Here is a 15,732-nt window from a genome sequence, read left to right on the forward strand (position 1 = left end):
AAAAACTAATTTCCCCAGGGGGGGCAGGAAGAAAGGAGGTGGCTGGGGACAAGGATAATTAGTTATGAGCATTTGTTGTTCCTGTGGAGAACCTTAGTTTGATCACCAGTAACCACACGGTGGCTCTCGACCGTCAATAACTCTGGTTCCAAGGAATCCAATGCCTTCTTCTGACCTCCCCAGGTACCAGGTCCTCACGCGGTACATAGACATGCATTTGAACAAACAGTCATACACACAAAACACAAAGTAAGATAAATCTAATAAGTGAGGAAAAAAGAATTTTATTTTCTGGGACACAAGTTGAGTTTTCGTGTTTAAATTTTTCTGGTCGTACCTCTTACCCGCAGGGACCCCAGTATGCACCCCAGAGAAAGAAACAGCTGAGAAGTAGAGTCAAGAAGAACTTCCCCCTGCTTGGCCTGGTAGTGTCCCCAACCACCTCCAAAAGGAACAGGCAGCAGTGGGGACCAAGCAGCGTCCTGCTCCCATTGGATGGCAAGGTTAGTGTAAGAGGGGGAGGTAAGGGTGGGGATGGGGAGGTGAGGGTAAGGGGAGGAGGGAGAGAGTGTGTGTGTGGGGGAAGGGCCATTGTTCTGGTGAGGCCAGGAATTAGCTGGACCCCACCAGGTAGTCAAGTGAGCCCCTGACCCTGAAGGTTTCTCCTGCTGAGCTCTCAGTTTGTTGCTTGGTGACAACCACTTGGGACTGTAGCTAATGACATCCCATTTACTAGAAAACCACAGATGCCTGCAGCTGGCAGCATGCTGACTGACAGCCTCGGCTGCTCTCTCTGTGCTTCCCTCCTTCCTGCAAAGCCCATCCTTAAACGCCAAGCAAGAGCTAGACAGTTGCAACCTTTTCTTGAAAAAGAAAAGGCCCATCCCATGGGCAAGCGCCAGTTCCTAACACTGCTAATGATACTCTGTTACGCTTGCAGACAGGAGCATGTGGTCCTCTGAGAGGCTCCGCCCAGCAGCTGACTCAGACAGATGCAGACATCCACAGCCAAACGGTGAATGGAGCTTGGAGGTTCTTAAGGAAGAGTAGGAGGAAGGAGAATGGTTCTCAAAGGGGACAGAAACTCAACAGGAAGGCCAATAGAGTCAACTAACCAGGATCTTTGGCTGGGCCAGAGCTCTAGGGACAGTCAGACACCTCTGCATGGCTTCTTGGTCTCCGGAGGCTCTCCCGGTTCCTTAACATAATTCTTTGCCTTCCACATTCATTGTTGTCCTTGGGTCTCATTCATTACACATGAACTGGTGTTGGCCTCTGCTCTTGGAGCTCTGATGGCCTTGACTGTCCAAAACTTTTGTCCCCTTCTCGGAATATTTTTTAAGTTTATTAAATATCATCATCATCATCATCATCATCATCAACAACAACAACAACAACAACAACAATAACAACATATTTGTGTGCCTGATGTATGTGTGAGTGTGGCTACCATGCACTGTGGTGCATATACAGAGGTCAAAGGACACCATTTAGAAGATGGCTCCTCCTATCTTGTTGAGGGAGTGTCTCCCTTGTTTTTTCTGTATTGCATATTTCATGCTAGCTGACGTTTGAGTTATAGCTGATCTCTCGTCTCTGCTTTCCCATCTCAACCTAGGAGTGCTGGGACGACAGATGAACTCCACATCTGGCTTTTTTTAAATGTGGGTTCTGGGGATTGAAACCAGGTCATCTGGTCTGTGAAGAAAGCCATGTCCTGTGGACTGTCAGACCAGCACTTTCCTGACACTGACATTTCATGTCTGGAATCTGTTTTCCCACAGTGGCCTCCAGCTTGTACCAAGAGGAGGCTTTTACAACACCTTCTGAGCTTCGATTGCAAAGACTTGAGACTATCGCTGCCATTGGACCCCCAGCCTGTGACAGTTATCCCAGATAAGCTGCTCAGTAAACATGATCAGAGATACTGTCCGCCAGCAGAGAGGACTTAAGGGTCTCCTGATAGCATCCATATATCCAGGACTGAATACAAACTCAGCTGTCATAACAGAACTTACGACAATTACAACTGGGAAAAAGAAATCAGCTTCTGATACCAGAAAGAATCAGATACTGGAATTGCCTGGCAGGGATCTTAAAGAAGCCATCATGAAAGTGACAATACATGGTAAATATGGCAGTTAAGAGCACTTGTTGCTTCTGCAGAGGACCTGTATTTCTCAGCACTTATGCAGAGTAGCTCACAAGCACAGGAAACTCCAACTCCAGTGGATATGACGCCCTCTTTTGGCCTCCTTATGCATCTGCATTCTTGTACACACACACACACACACACACACACACACACACACACACACACACACAAATACACCTACATGATTTAAAAATAGAATCTTGGGCTGGAGAGATGGCTCAGTGGTTAAGAGCACTGACTGCTCTTCCAGAGGTCCCGAGTTCAAATCCCAGCAACCACGTGGTGGATCATAACCATCTGTAACGGGATCTAATGCCCTCTTCTGGTGTAGCTGAAGACAGCAACAGTGTACTAAAATAAATCAGTAAATCTTTTTTAAAAAAATCTTTTTTTAAGTAAACCCATTATGATTTACAAACAAAGAAACAGGGAGTCTATCAAGAAAACAGCACATATACTAAGTAGCCTAGAGAAATTATAGAGTTGAGGATTAACTTCCAAATAAAAGACTCTCTCTGGATGGGCTCAATAGAAGAATGTATACACCAGGGGAAATCAGAGAAAGCAGTAGAAAATGTGCAAACTGAAAAGCAGAGGAGAAAAAAAAACTAAAAAAGGAAAAAGTGCATCAAGGACCAATGAGAACGCAACAAAAGATCCTATACTCACTTCTTAGGAGTAACAAACAGAAAGGAGAACCTGGCTGGAGACGTGTGCAAAGAGATGGCTGAAAACCATGAACCTGACAAAAATCTCTACATCGACAGTTTAGATCCGCTAAGTGGTCATAAATAGTACAGGTCTAAAGAAAGCCACGGCACGGTATGTTACTATTAAGCTAACTAGGCAGAGGGGGCGGAACATGTCTATAATTTCAGTTCTGTGGGGACTGAAGCTGAAGGATCACAAGTTCCAGGCCAGTTTGGGCTATATGAACACATGAACACACACACACACACACACACACACACACACACACACACACACACACTTCGTGTGCACACCATAAGAAAATATTCTTGGGGCCTGGAGATAAAGCTCAGTTGGTAACATGCTTGCCTAGCATGCATGAATCCCCCAGTTCAAGCCCGGCATTCATAGACTGACTATGGCGGCACATGCCTGCAATCCCATCCCTTAGGCAGTAGTGGCAAGAGTAGCAGAAGTTCAAAGTCAGTCTGGGTTATATGACACTCTTCCTTTCTTCTTCCTTCCTTCTCTCTCTCTCTCTCTCTCTCTCTCTCTCTCTCTCTCTCTCTCTCTCTCTCTCATTAGATAAGTACACCGTAGCTATCTTCACACACACCAGAAGAGGGCATCAGATCTCATTACAGATGGTTGTGAGCCACCATGTGGTTGCTGGGATTTGAACTCAGGACCTCTGGAAGAGCAGTCAGTACTTTTAACCACTGACTCCAGCTCTGAGACTCCGTCTTAAAATATAAATAAATATAAGGGATGAAGGGAGAAGGAAGGAAAAAGGGAGGTAGATGGACAGAGAGAGGGAGGAAAAATCTACATTTCACACATTATATAACCATAATAGGCCCCAAATGTAAGTGAGAATGGAAACATGGGAGAAAGCATTTGAGTTTAGGCTTAAGAATTCTTAGACCTAGGCCTCAAAGCGTTGCTTCATTGGAAGTTAATGTGTTTTGTTTGCAAAACAACCTGCTAAAGGACAAAAGAGAAGCCACGGACCTGAAGAACGCATTTGCCAACCACTGATCGGGAAAAGCCGTTCTGTTTCTGTAAGCTCGGTATAGCCAGCTGATGGGAAACGGACAACAAGCCTTCACTTTAACTGGTGGCCTTTGCAGATGGTGAGTGGGACAGATGTCCATCATTGATCACTGCCAGGGGACAGTCATCAACCCAGAGAGCAGGTCCGGTGCAGTGGTGCTTGTGACCGAACACTGTTTTCTACAGACAATTAGCTTATTGGGGTACAGCCCATGCGGCACCTGTCTTCATAACTGAAGCCCACAGCCTATCTCAGGTTCACCCTTGTGTTCTCTGATGTTTTGGTGCACACATAAAGCCACAGTCTTATCACGACACCACCACAGGAGAGTGTCACTGCCTTAACTATCTCTTGGCCTACAGCGTTCATCCTTCTTTGGCGACCCTCAAATCCTTGTAAAACACTGACTTTTTTAAAATAGTCTCTGTGGTTTTGCCTTTTCCAAAACGTCATGCAGCGGAACTCAGAGGTACTTAACCTTTTCTGACTGGTTTTCCTCCCCCAACCCCTTACCTGAATACTTTGTTGCTTTTGCAGATTCGTTTTGTTTTGAGACAGACTCTATATAACCCTGGCTGTCCTGGAATTCACTCTCTAGACCCTGTTGGCCTCTAACTCACGCAGCTCCCTCTGCCTCTAAGGCCGGGGCCACCACAGGGCTTAGCTTGTGTCTTTTTGTGGCTGGTTAGCTCATTTCCCTTCACCGCTGAGTAACTGGGCTGACACACCGGACTTTTTCATTTTTACTCTCCTTCATCTAGTAATGGACATCTTGGTTGTTTTTCTGTGTGGACAAGGAAGGAAGCTGCTGTGTGTGGATTTTTCTGGAGCCTTTCGATTCCTTTGTTTCATCACCAAGGAGTAGCTGGGTCAAGGATTTAATTTTCTGAGGAACTCCTGATGGTCTCCTCAGGTCGCCACACCTGCTCACATTCGCGCTAGCACTGAATGAGTCAGTGGCTATCTTTGCCAGGGTTTGGTGTCATCGGTGTTTGGGACCTGGGCTATTTTACCAGGGCTTAACTGCCGTCTCGTAGCTGCTTCATGCATTTCTCATACTGTGTGGTTTTTGCTCATCTGTTTGTTTTCCCGACTCTGCGTCTTCTCTGGTGAGGTATCTGGTCAGATGGCTTGCTACTATAATCACGGTTTGTTTTAATACGGAGACATTTGCCGAGTTCTTGTGTAGTTCAGATCCAAAGACTATGAGATGGTGCTTTGCAATCCCCCTGCCCTCCCCCCAAATCTCTGACTCATCTTTCATTCTTTAATAGTTTCTTTCTCAGATAAGAAGTCTTTATTTTTAAGAGATGCGTGTGCTTACGTGTGCGTGGCGCACATGCGAAGGCCAGAGGGACCTAGGGTGTCAGTCCTAAGGGGTTTCCCACCTTCCATTTGATGCAGGGTCTGCAACTTTGCTACATAAACAAGACTAACTGGCCCCCAGCTTCCAGGGACCTTCTTGTTTCCGTTCCCCATTTCATCATTTCCGAGATTACAGACACGGGTCCTGGAGGATCCAAACTCGAGTCCTCACACACACAAGGCTTTACCAGAGGAGCCGGCTCCTTGGCCCCAGAAGTCTTTAATGACACCCATTTACCAGTTTTTACGAATCGTATCTTAAAAGTTATTACCAAGTATAAGATCGTTTAGATTTTTTTTCCTGTGTTATCTTTTAGACATTTCTTTTAGTTTTGTGCTTTAATTTTTAAGTCTGCGATTCATTTTAATATTAACTGTACCTCAGTGTGGCACAAACTGCCCAGTGACCGTGTCCAGTCCTGTCTGGCGTGCTGCCCCTTTCTTTACTGTGTCGACTTTGCTGCAGCTGGCCGTGTGTACGTGGACAGGCGCTCTCTCTGTACCTTCATTCAGTCATCCATTCCGTGCTGTCTTCGTTACCGGAGCTTCACAGGAAGGCTTGAAGCTGAGTCAGCACTCCGGCTTTGTCCCTAGTCAATTTCGTGTCGGCCACTCTGGTCTTATTTGGTTTTTCCATATAAAATCTTTTCATGAAGAAGTCGACTTCTGGAATCACACTGGATCTTCCAGATCAAGTTGGGAGGAATGTCTTAACCATGTTTTTTTTTTTTTTTTTTTTTTTCCTTATTAATACAGTATTTATTTGTCTTCTCTTTGTCAAACCCTGAGCCAAGCACTTTCCCCAGACTTCTTGGGGAGGCACAGGAAAAGGAACACACAAGGCAGACGAGACACGGAAGAACCACGGGAGGTGGAGCTGGAGACAGCTGCTTCACATGGCGAAGAGGATGAGGAAGGCCACCATAGGCAAAAGAGCCCCATGGCCTCAAAGAGGTCGAGACCCATGGCCTCAGAGAGGGCGAAGAGAGGAGAAGAGTTGCTGCTTCAGAGAAGAGTTCCTGGCATAGCCAATGATGAGACTCCCCAAAACAGTCCCAATTCCTGCCCCAGAGCCAGCCACCCCAACTATAGCAGCCCCAGGTCCAATGAACTTGGCAGCTTGTGTCGATGTCCCTTGAAATGGCGCTGGTTTGGAAGCTGTGGGCTAGGGATAAGCGAGGTCAGAGGCCGCCAGACCGCCAAGCTGCTGAGGCCCTCATCTGTGGGCATCTGTGGTCGCTTCAACTCCACTGCGGAGAGCGGACGACTCAGCAGCTGAGAGGCGCTCCTTATAGGGGAGCGGGTAGAGACTTGGAGCAGGCAAGGGGTGAGGGGCAAAGGCAGAAGAGCTGCTCCCAGGGTAGAGAGGACAGAGAGGGGGTGGGGTGTCTTAACCAGGTTAAGTCTCATCCATGAATGTGGACTGTCTTTCCTGTGATTTCCTTCAGAGGTTTTTCCCATTCAGATCTTGAATACATCTCTGTCAGTATCTCCCCGTGATGGGGTCGCCATAATACAGAGGCTGCAGGACGCAATAACGCTATGCAGTTTTGAGTACCCCGATACGAGTTGAGTTATGTTGTCTTTTCTTTCTTCTTAAAAGGTCCCTAACACATTCCAAGGACGCTAACTCAAAAATATTAGGCTGTGGCTGTAGCTCAGTGGTAGAGTGCTTGCCCAACACACACGAGCCCTGGGTTCGATTCTCAGTAAAAAAATAGAGGCGTGGCACTGGGAGCCGGCCCAGTAGTTAAGAGCACCCACTGCTCTTGCAAAAGACATGGGTTTGGTTCCCAACACTTATACGGGGATAACTGCCCATTGTTCCCAGCTCCAGAGAGATCTGATGCCTCTGGCATCCATTGGTGTCTTCGTTCATGTGCACGCACACACACACACACACACCACACACACACACACACACACACACACACACACACACTTAAAAATAAAACAATAAAAATTATGCTGTTTTAAAATATTTTAAAAAGAAAACTAGTAAACAAATTATAGACACGCAGGCAAGGCCGAAGGAAACAAAGACGGCTGTTGAAGCACTTGTTTTACACACGGAGAAACTGGGATTTATGAAGACAACAGTCAGCCACTTGTGATTGAAATAACTTTTCTTTCAGCAGAGCCATTGTAACTGTGTTACCCTCAGGCCTTCCAGGGTGTTTTCCTCTGGGACGAAAAGTCCTACTGATCAAGTCTGGCGTTCAATTCATCTTCAAAGCGGGCGGGAGGTGATCGTGCTTTTAAAATCACAGCAAATTCGTGAAGGTCAAGGTTCTCTTCGTGTTTTCAAATGAGTCACAGCCTGAAAGGAAAGCACCTCTGACTCCTGTGGATAACGCAAGACACACGGTGATCCCCCTTCTCCCCGTTATGTAGAGAAAACATGTAGCCACCTGTCTGGAAATAAATTAACTGGAAGTTAGAAGGACAGGTGTCACATCTGCCAGCGTCGTCCCTGAGCGGAGGGACACTGTGTGGTGGGGGAGGATGAGGAAGCTCATCTTTGGTGAGTGAGCGAGTGGCAGACCAGGGTTAGAGCCTCAACTGCTGCCGCTGGAAACAGTCCTGGTTTTTCCCTGAGACACAGCAGCACGAAAATAGATTCTCCGGCCGCTGAGCACTTGCTGGTGAGGACGCCGTGGAAGAGCTGTGTTCCCTGCATTTCTGGAACAACCGTCTTCTGGGTGTGCACAGCAGTCACAGAATTACTCTCAAAACCCTTGTACATTTTTTATAATTCTCTCCTAGCTACAAGCTACTCACAGAGGGATTCAGTTTTACACACCCTGAGCCAGGCATGGAGTCTAAGCTCTTGGGAGGTAATTGACCCTCTTGAGAGGAAGACGAAGGAGGCTCGGAAATTCAAAACTTTCCCTTGCTACACAGAGGGCCCGAGGAAGGCCTGAGCTACAAAGCAGGACGGAGGAGATGCCTCAGTGGGAAAAGACACTTGCTGCTAAGACTGAGGCACTGAGTTTATTCTAGGGACACCCAGGACGGAGGGGTGAGCCGCTTCCACTTGTCCTCAGACCACCATGCTAATGCCACTGCACGCACACACGCGCGCACACACACACACACACACACACACACACACACACACACGCACACACACACAAATCTAAAGGGAAACAAGAACAGCTATTTAGATCCTGCATATATTAGCATTTTTATGCTGACTCAGCCTCCTGAGGCAGGACAGATGATGGACAATCAAGGGGCACAGGAAGGGAAGGAGAGGCCTCGCCCTCAGATCTGCATTGTGCTTGCTTCCTTCAAGAGTCAAGACCTTCCAACTCATTTAAGCAGCCAGGCTTGGTGGGTTGCACACACCTTTAATCCCAGCCCTTGGGCAGAGGCAGATGGATCTCTGTGACAAGTTCTAGGATAGCCAAGCCTATATGAGACCTTGTCTCAACAAACCACTGAAATTGCCTGCACAGGTAAAGTGTTTCCCTAAAGACCCACAAACCAGGCTGTGGAGAGGAAGTCGGTTGTCTGTGGAGAGGAAGTCAGTTGTCTGTGGAGAGGAAGTAGGTCGTCTGTGGAGAGGAAGTCAGTTGTCTGTGGAGAGGAAGTCAGTGGTCTGTGGAGAGGAAGTTAGTGGTCTGTGGAGAGGAAGTCAGTGGTCTGTGGAGAGGAAGTCAGGGGTTTGTGGAGAGGAAGTCAGTTGTCTATGGAGAGGAAGTCAGTGGTCTGTGGAGAGGAAGTCAGGGGTTTGTGGAGAGGAAGTCAGTGGTCTGTGGAGAGGAAGTCAGGGGTTTGTGGAGAGGAAGTCAGTTGTCTGTGGAGAGGAAGTCAGTGGTCTGTGGAGAGGAAGTCAGGGGTTTGTAGAGAGGAAGTCGGTTGTCTGTGGAGAGGAAGTCAGTTGTACCTGCTCAGGGCTGGAGCATTTTTAACTTTCTGCGTCTCCACCCCATGATCCTCCTCTTATCCCTAACTCTGAATGCATACCCCATACACTGGAAAAAATATTCCATTTTTTCTTTCTTTGGAAATAGGTTTTTTTTCTTCATCTAATGTATCCTGATTACAGTCTCCCCTCTGTCTACTCCTCCCAGTTCCTCCTCACCTCACCTTCTGTCTGGATCCATTCCCTTCTTGTCTCTCATTAGAAAATAAACAGGCTTCTAAGGGATTAAATAAAGTAAATTGTAAAACAGAACAAAAACCAATACACCAGAATAAGACAAAGCAAACAGACAGAAGGAAAAGAACCTAAGGAAAGGCACAAGAAACAGAGCCACCGGTTCCCATACGCAGGAATCCCATCCAAACAGTAAACCGGAAGCCACAGTACATATGCAAAGGTGACAACGGAGTTATATTTGATTCTTCTTGCTCCGACTTATCCTTCCAGATTATAATTATATTTAAACATTAATTCCTATTTATAAATAAAATTAATGCATGATATTTTGCCAGGGAAGTTCCAACGTGCACTAAAATTAGACGTGGCAGTCTTGTACCTGAAAGACATTATGGAAATGATAGAGAGGTTAACTCATCGGAAATACGAAGAGTGCTTACTGGCGCTTGAAATAAAATGCATTCCTATCACCTAAAGGACGAAAGGGAAACCTGATTTTTCTACCGCAGCTTTTTCTCACAAGCCTGACTGTTTAAAGACTTGAATCAAATCTGCTCTCCTTCCGACATCTCCATGTTCTGCCTCAGATTACTACTTTCCAACAAGCTCAGAGGCTTCATGAATGTGAGTCTGAATTGAACCTTGTCCACAGCGATGGTTCAGCAGTTAAGAGAACTTCCTGCTCTTGCAGAAGATCTGGTTTCAGTTCCCAGCACCCACACGGCGACTCATGATTGTTTGTACTTCCTGTTTCAGAGGACTTGGTGACTCCTCTGACCTCCGAGGGCTCCTGCATGTGCTGTGCTGTGTGAGCATATATATAAGGGCACACACACACAAAATTAAATATATATAATTATATATATAATATAAAAGGATAAAGGCAGGAGGAAGGGATTCCTTGCACCCTTGCACACCTCTAGCTCCTGGTTGCTATCTGGCCAGCTCCAGCCTCTTGAGAGCAACATTTCAACGGTTTCCTCAGCTCTTGAAGGCTGTAGTTAAAGTGGCTCGGTTTCCTATGTATTCACCCTTTCACTCCAGGAGAAAGATACACCTAATAAACACTTACTAGGTTCTTATGATCTCCTGTGATATTTCTCAGTCGGTGTAAGCATTTGCAATCCAAAGGCATTTAAGGTTATAGGAACAGAGACAGAGAAATATCATAAACACTGCTGCTTCACTCAATATAATGCAGACAGGTGTCTAAGGGAAACTGAGGTCACTGGAGATAAGGTTAAACCTCTGCCTTTCATTTTCTAGCCTTGTTCCCTCCTTCAGTCCCCAGAACCAGATACACTCTGAATTTGGCATGTTTCCATTGCTTAAAAAGTATTGTTTGCATGGTTTAAAATTTATACAGGGTAACTTCAATTAAAAGTTAAGTTTAAAATCTACACAAGTAGTAATGCACCTTTCGTTTCATGTTGTATTCTCTGTCTCTCTGTGTGTCTCTGTCTCTCTCTGTGTGTCTCTGTCTCTTTCTGTGTGTCTCTGTCTCTTTCTGTGTGTCTCTGTGTCTCTGTCTCCGTGTCTCTGTCTCATCTCTGTCTCTCTCTGTGTGTCTCTGTCTCTCTCTGTCTTTGTCTCTCTGTCTCTCTCTCTGTCTCTCTGTCTCTGTCTCTCTCTCTCTGTCTCTCTCTCTCTCTCTGTGTGCACCATTCCATGCACAGAGATTTGTATGCAAAAACTGTGCTCTCACCACACCTGTATTTCAGTGACTACCGTTGCAGTCACAACCATCTGTAATGGGATCTGATGCCCTCTTCTGGTATGTCTGAAGACAGTGACAGTGTACTCATAAATAAAATAAATAAATCTTAAAAAAATAAATCAAAGTTTGGATTCCAAATAACTCAGTTTTTGGTGGAGAAACCCAGAAATTCCTGAGTGATTTGACTGGTGTTTTAATGGATTCCTGTTTTGTGTGTGTGTGTGTGTGTGTGTGTGTGTGTGTGTGTGTGTGTGTGTGTGTGTTGGGGTGTTCTGATGGATTCTTTTTTCTTCCTATGTTGTCCCACCTCCAGCCCTGGAACAGTCCTGCACTCTTTACAAGCTTCACTTGGTCTCCTCAAAAGATGCAAAGCAGCACGTTAACTTCTGTGTTAGTATAACATTGTTCTTTATTCTCATCTTCTGATTATTTCCAGGGAGAAAAGAGGATTCTTCTTGTTTTACAGTTTCAAAATACAATTTTGTGACAGACCAGCTTTTCCAGAGTTTCTGAGTTGAGCATCAAAAGGATCCATCAGACCCTGGAAGCTCTCCTTTCCATGGTAGACAGAAATGGTCCCCAGGGCCAGTGAGATGGCTCTGTGGATAAAGATCCTTGCTGTCAAGCCTAGTGACCTAAGTTCAATCCTCATGACATAGATGGTGGAAGGAAAAAAACCTCACTCCTATGTCCTCTGACTTTCATATGTGGGTGGCTACACACACACACACACACACACACACACACAATTTACAAATACAATAAAAGTTGAAAATAAATAAAACCTGCACCAATGTACATTTGAGGTAGAGTTAGACCAGGTCTTGATATATAGCCTAGACAGTCCCGGAACTCACTGTGTAGGTTAGGGTGACCTAGAACTTGTGACCTTCTCACTTCTGTTACCTAGTACTGTGTGGGTTTCTTTAATACATGTGTGTAGTGGTTTGAATATGCACGGCTCAGGGGGTGGCACTATTAACAACTAGGAGGTGCAGCCTTGTTAGAGTAGGTGTGGCCTTTTTGGAGGAGGTTGTGTTTTTGTGGGTGTGGGCTTTTAGACCCTTCTCCTAGATGCCTAGAGGAGTTAGTCTCTCTTAACTGCTTTTGGATCAAGATGTAGAACTTGATCCATGCCTGTGCCATGCCTGCCTGGATACTGCCATGCTCTCACCTTGATGATAATGGACTGAACCTCTGAACCTATAAGCCAGCCCCAGTTAGATGTTGTTCTCTATAAGAGTTGTCTTGGTCACGGTGTCTGTTCAGAGCAGTGGAAACTCTGACTAAGACAACATGAAACTGTGTGTTTTGAGAAAACAGAAAAGTCACCCACATTTTGAAGCTTCCCTATATCAAGTAGGCAATGAGTTAATTTAATTTGCCCACTTATGTTTCTGCTGCCTGATAAATAGATAGGTAGAGGACCTCATGCTTGAACATGATGTCGTCAGTCATTTGTCCTATGCTTTCTTAGGTTTCATTAAAATATTCATAAAAGATGAAACTTAAGTTATCAACTTTAATTAACTAAGAATTAAGGGAAATGTTTATGTATAAATGTTTGATTCTCACATCTGACAGTTCATGGGCTCCAATAGAACCAGTTCTATCCAAGCAAACTGTGGATGCTACCTTTTGGAAATGCAAATCAACACTGCCTTGTAACTGGGCACAGTGGTTTATGCCTGTAATCCCAGGATTCTGGTGGCTAAGGCAGGAGGGTTGCTGTGGATTTGCAGCAATCTTGGCATACATAGTCAGACCCTGTCTCAAACTACCCCCAAACAAGTAAAATCCTGCACTGAGATTCCATTTCACTGGTCAGAATGGTTACCATGAAAAAAATCAAAGAGTGCATGCTATCTATGACATGTGCCAGGGAGGGAGGCATCTTATACAAAGTTGCTAAGAATGTAAATTAGTGGGACCAAAATGGAAACGAGTATGAAAGTTTCTCAAAAATGAAAAGGGGGAACTTTGGCAGTTCTGGATCACCTAGCCCTGGAGAGCTAGGTTAAAGTACAACAATATGACTGTACCCATGTTTATTGTTGCCTCGTATTAAACAGCCAATGCATGCAATTAGCATAGATGTCCATCCACAGACAAATGCATAAAGACACAGAGTTTTAGTCAGCCTCAAAGAAGCATGACATTGTATCATTTTTCAGGAAAATGGATCTTCAATGGAGCATTGAGTGGTTAGACCACCACCATCCAAGTGTTTCTCAATTGCACCACCATCTGGAGACCAGGAAGCAGATTCAACACAGGAGCCTTTGGGCAGGCTCATGGTTTGAATATCTGGTGAAGGACGGAAGGAAAATGTAACCAGTGGCTAAGAGGGACTCAGTCCGGCATCTCCCCAAGAACAATGGTGAGATGCGCAGAACTGAGGACAGAAATGTCACAGACCGGAATACCCAAGGAACAGAGATTGCTATAGGAATGATCTCATTCTGCATGCGAGGAGTTTCATCTCCTTTTTCAGCTCCACGGTGTGCAGCTCCAGGGTCTGTACTTGTGGCTCAGTGCATGCTAGTCAAGCTCTTCATCCACTGGGCCACATCCCTAGTTGTTTGATTGATTGTTTCCACCTTTTAGATACTGTGTCCTGTGAGTGAAAAGAAACTTTGATTCTCTTTTCAACACCTTTGTCTTAGGGTTTTACTGCTGTGAACAGACACCACGAGCAAAATGACTCTTAGACAACATTTAGCTGGGGCTGGCTTACAGGTGAAGAGGTTCTGTTCATTGTCATCAAGCATGGAGCATGGCAGCATCCAGGCAGACATAGGGTTGGAGGAGCTTAGAGTCCCACCTCTGTCCCAAAGGCACCTTGGAGAAGCCTAGCATCCAGGCAACTAGGACGAGGGTCTTAAAACCCACACCCACAGTGACACACCTACTCCAACAGGGTCACACCTCCTAATCATGCCACTCTTTAGGCCAAGGATATCCAAATCATCACATCCTTGTTCCTCTGTTCTAGTCTGTTTAATGTCCTCTCCCTTTAACAAGAATGTAAAGAAGAGTGTTTGAGCAGCCACCCCCCCCCATTCTCCTCTTGGAAGGAGCACACAACATTCTCTCCAGGTACTGTAAAACAGAGGCTTTGCAAAAAGTAGGGGTCTCATCCTAAACACAGTCTTTCAATTTAACCCCAAAGAGAACCAACCATTATCATTCTAGAAACTGAATCATGGTATGAACACTTCCGTTAAGACAGTATCTAAGGTATTTGTGTTGTGATAGCATTGTCTGTGACCCCCTTGTTTACAACCACAGAGACTTTGCAGAGTGACATTGATGTGTGTATCCCGAGTCTATGATGGGAACACCAGCCACAGAATGGCTTTGTTTTCCTGGTCACCAGCATGAAATGTCTATCACGAAGTTTCTTCCTGTTTCTGAGGATTGTGTGGACGTCAGGAGAAAGGATGAAGGGGTCCCACAGACAGTGACTCTCTGAGCTGAAGCATCCATAGGGGAAACATCTGGGGATGTGCACGAGGTGCTTGCCGTTCGACACCCATATCACCAGATGCATCCACTCTAGACACTTCAGTTTGGGCTCTAATTTGCTAATCCTTTTCCTACAGTGCCATCTGCTGCCACCTTCTAATATTGCAGGCTTCCCTGTTAACTTCCTGGCCTGAGGTGAGATCAGAAAGGGAAGTGACTCACTACAGCAACTGTTGGCGAAGCACTTGGCAGAGAAATACTAAACTGTACAGGGCAGTGAAGGAGGAGGACAAGGAGGTCGAGGCCATCTTCTGCTGCAGGTCGGGAAGTCGTCTGTATCCTGTCTCATCTAATAGGACGCACACTAGGTAACCTCAGGGAGTTAGCCGAGAAAAATCGAGCGGGACAAAAGTGCCAGGCAGAGTGGTGCATGCCATATTCTCAGTTACTCAGAATTCTGAGGCAGGAGGATTACTCGTGCACAGGAGCTTAAGGCCAGTCTCTTAAGCTAGCCAGAAATGGTGTCTCCTACCTGTAATCCCAACACCCAGGAGGCTTAGGTAGGAGGATAGAAGTTCAAGGCCAGAGGGGATTCAAAGCAAGTTATAGGCTATCTTGAACTACATAGAAAGTCCCTGTCTAAAAAATGAAGAAACATGTATGTAGAAAGATAGATAAATGATTGATAGACAATATAGACATATTTGATAGATAAGAGAGAGGTAGATATGTGATAGGCACAGGATAAGATTAGATTAAACAGATTATTAGCAATATAAGGTAAATAAGTGATTGATCATGAATAGTAGCTAAAAGGTAAGTAGATAGACAGACAGACAGGTCTGGCAACAGAGGCAGAGGAAGAGATTCCAGGTTCTGTGTACTGACTGTGTGTGTGTGTGTGTGTGTGTGTGTGTGTGTGTGTGTGTGTGTACTTGACACAAGCTGGAGTTATCACAGAGAAAGGAGCCTCTCTTGAGGAAATGCCTCCATGAGACCCAGCTGTAAGGCATTTTCTCAATGAGTGATCAAGGGGGAGGGCCCAGCCCATTGTGGGTGGGGCTGTCCCTGGGCTGGTGGTCCTGGATTCTATAAGAGAGCAAGCTGAGCAAGCCAGGGGAAGCAAGCCAGTAAGCAACATCCCTCCATGGCCTCTGCATCAGCTCCTGCCTCCT

The 15,732-nt window shown here is 45.7% G+C and overlaps 1 pseudogene; it reads right to left on the minus strand.

Annotated features, from left to right (window-relative positions):
* Nucleotides 1-6,002: 6,002 nt before the first annotated feature.
* Atp5mc2-ps5 (ATP synthase membrane subunit c locus 2, pseudogene 5) lies at nucleotides 6,003-6,641 on the minus strand (annotated as a pseudogene).
* Between the last annotated feature and the right edge of the window lie 9,091 nt (nucleotides 6,642-15,732).

This window comes from Rattus norvegicus, chromosome 17, assembly GCF_021556685.1.
Source record: "Rattus norvegicus strain SHRSP/BbbUtx chromosome 17, alternate assembly SHRSP_T2T, whole genome shotgun sequence".
NCBI classification, from domain to species: Eukaryota; Metazoa; Chordata; class Mammalia; order Rodentia; family Muridae; genus Rattus; species Rattus norvegicus.